Below are 3815 nucleotides of genomic sequence, written 5' to 3'. Positions count from 1 at the left end.
CACGCACAGGTATCGATTTTCTGAATAAATCTGAAAATCCAGGTTTTCCGAAATTGTCTCGATTTTGTCCGACTTTTGCATGCCATGTAGCACTTTGTATGAAGATATTGTTGATACAAGATGTGGTAGGCAATATGATCCATAGCCTGGAGTCCCTGTGCAATTGTTCCCACAGTGTCCAAAAAATTTAGGATTTTTCTTTCCCCTGTTGGCTCCTCTGTACACAGAACCTCAAGTAATGAATTTCACACTTTGTAAACAGAAAGGGAGGAGGGGGGGGGGGGGGGGCTGGCACAGTAGATGAGTGATGAAGGATCAGGTGTGGTCTCTTCCTTTTTGGATAACTTTGTCGCTCTATTATGTATGTGGAGCGATGTGGCCCTTGTCGTGTTGAGTCATCATAATACAACTCAGCCTGACACCAGGTTACATAATAATTATGTCATGTAAACATAAAAGGTTCTGTGTTCAAACCCCTTGTGAGACTAGCTGGTAGTGCTAACAACAATGCCAGTGCCACCTGTGTTTTTATGCCACAATCTTGTTTTACTTTTTGCCAGTTGTACTTTTGTTTGGTTAATTGCTGTTTTCTGTCTTGGAATATATTTCTGCAGTTACTGGATGATTTTTCTCATCCTTCATTTGTTTGACTGTTGACTAACTTTTACTTTTGCAACAAGTCTGTAATAATACTCAGCATGAGCAGTTATGGATATTCTCAGTCATGAAAGGAACAAAGTATGAAATATGTGTTTATTATTACACATTTGCAATCAGTTGAATTTAGCCTTTTGTTTTCCAATCATGTAAGTTTTGCTGAATGCTTCGTTCTCATTCTAAAATGATTTATGCACAATATCCTTGTGCAATTTTCCATAACCACCTGATTTAATGTGTTGTGGAAAAATTTATATAGAAGAATAAACAAGTATTTCACAGGTTTAGAAATGCTGAAAAGTTTTATTGTGTTGAAATCTTATGAATTGAAATTTTTAGATTTGTTCCCTTGCACTGTAATGAAGTTTTAGTCTGTATTTTTTGGTCAACACGTTTGGTTAACACATTAATTCATCTGATAACTCTAAGTAAAAGCTGTACAAAATCTCACTAGTTTGCAGTTCAATTTTGCGGGAATTCTGCCCTCTTGTACAGTAGCTTTGATGGTAGAATTTTCCCTAGTCAGATAACAACCAGTTTTTTTGTATTTTGTCTATTCTAAAGTGCTGATATTGCATTAAAATGTGAAGAAGACTTCTCATTTCTGAACTTAATCAGTTTAATAACTTGTTTCTTCTGTTAATTCGTTTTTTTTCTTTTATTGCTGTCTCCAATATGTTTATTACTGTTTCGTAGCAGGGCCACAATCTCCTTTTTTTTATTGGCATACTGTAAGCATTAAAGTTGAATTTTTTATTTGCGCATAAATTGAGCAAATAATTGATATTGTAATGATGCAGTATACATGTAATAATATGGAAAACATGTGTATAATGTGCCTGTAGAACTCTCCAGTGGATCTTGTGAAATCTATAATTTCTTGGCTTTTTGTTTTAAAAAAGACCTGAGGTTAACGAAGTAGTAAAATTTGGTAATGTAAAGGGCTTTCTTTTTTAAACTTACATTAACTCAAAATATGTTACAGAAAGAAATAAAGGGCAAAAGTTTCACACTAACATTTATTAGTCTTGGGTGTAAAGAAAAGTCTTTGAAATAATATATTCAAGTTACTTCCATGTCCCAGCTGTATCATGGGGTTCTGGGCACTCTTCTTTTTACAAAAAAAGTATCTAAACATGGTTACTATGTGGCTGTATCTTTATTTATAGATGCATTTAGTTGAACGTTCGATTATTTTTGCCTCAATGTAAAGTAAAGTTGTTCCCGCATCCAATCCGTACATTGGGGATTGCCTTTTTAGTGAGACAACTTGCTGGGCCTTCGGCATATTGTGGTAGGGAGGCCAGTTCCTTTCCACGCCGCCTTTACTTCCCCAACTCGAAGTCAGGTACCCATTACTGCTGGGCGCTGGGTGGGCAGGAGGGGGCGAAAGAAATCTGTGTCCAAACGGAGGCTCGTACCCTGACTTTCTGCTTCGGAGACGAGCGCACTAACCGCTTCGCCATCGCACCCTCAATGTAGTTGAAGATATTATTGTTAGTAAACAAGTAGAAAAGTCGCGTTCTCACTGTTGAGCTTTTTCAATGATAATCTCGTTTCGTTCTGCGTTTTGCTGAAAGGATGTATCACAATATGCAATTTCCAGGAAAGTATCGCAAAACCCATCTCTTGTCGACAGTCTGTCTTGTGTGTGAAATGACTCACAAAGGAATCGTTTGTACTTAGTATAATATATTTGCTGTAGCTACCCTTGAAAGAAGTAGAACCGTGACAGGGGTGTTGGGGGGGGGGGGGATGTCTTCATCTGTTATAATTATTTTTCGTGTGAATGATCTGGGACGTGAACTTAGTCATGTGATGAATGTTGACTTTTTGACTAGAAGTAGTACATCATTAACTTTTTTGTGGGGGTGGGGCATTTTTTCTGTCAATGGGCGTTTGTGATGCCATGGTATGCCATTTTGTTCTGTTTGCGAGAAGTTTGACTCCTTCATTACTTATTTTTCGTAGACTTTGGCTCTTCTTTCGTGTAGCCGTTTTATTTGAGACTTAAAAGTTACTTCTTTCATCCCGGTTTATGATATTGTTGTTGTGATTATTATTATTATTTGTTAATTATGTTGTGTAGGTTCCAAGCGACTAGTTTCTGTTTGATAGCATAATATGTTGAAAATCATTGCTTTTTCTAAAGCTCAGTGGTCACATTATTATCATGATTATGAGAACACAGATGCCCCGACGTGTGTCAGTGGTGCAAGGCACTTCGCCGCAGCATGTTGAAGACCCGAGATTGATTCACATGTGGGGGGGCTTTTTTTTTTTTTTTGCTTTGTTTTTCTTTTAAAGAATTACATCGAGTATCCCCTGCTGTATGCTGGGACGTTGTATCCTCGAACCCTTGTTGGATGTGAAACCGACAGGCATGGCCGAAACAACCTGCCTCCAAAATGATATAAATTGTGATGGGGGCTTAAAACATTTACATTGTAGGCCTACTACTGTTACAATATTATTGTTATATTATTATTATCTTCATTATTAATATTATTATTATTATTATTATTATTATTTTTATTAGGCCTATTATTATTGTTATTATTATTACTACTACAGATGCCCTGTCCCCTTTATGGAGGTATTTGATTCTGACGGGGAACTACATTTAACCCCTTCCCTGCCAGACTTACCCTGTAACTCTACCAAGTACGTATACCGTAGTCCCAGACTGTGCTGGACCTGGCAGCGAAGGGGTTAAAGGTGTTGCAATCAACCCAACAGGTTACAGGTTGGACTGTCTTTCATTTTGGCTTGGTGCCGTGCCCATGAAACGATAGATCGTCGGCCAGCTGTTCAGTTGTACCAAAATAGTGGACATTTATCGAACGTGCAGTTTCTGAATCTGTGGTACATGTACAGGTTGCATGTCACGCTGGAGAAATATTTTTGAAGAAATTCAAATTCTGAATGTTGGAAAAAGCCAGAGAAGATACGTAATGTTGGTACGAACAGAATTGAAACAGTCCACCTTTCTCTCTCTGTCTCTCTCTGTCTCTCTCTCTCTCTCTCTGTCTCCATCCCCCCTCTCTGTCTCCCCCCCCCTTCTCTATCCCTCTGTCTGTCTGTCTGTCTGTCTGTCTGTCTGTCTGTCTGTCTGTCTGTCTCTCCCGCTCTCTGTCTCTCCCTCTGTCCCTCTTCCC

This window comes from Aplysia californica, unplaced genomic scaffold (assembly GCF_000002075.1).
Source record: "Aplysia californica isolate F4 #8 unplaced genomic scaffold, AplCal3.0 scaffold00240, whole genome shotgun sequence".
NCBI lineage: Eukaryota > Metazoa > Mollusca > Gastropoda > Aplysiida > Aplysiidae > Aplysia > Aplysia californica.
Note: the sequence above shows the minus strand (reverse complement) of the source record.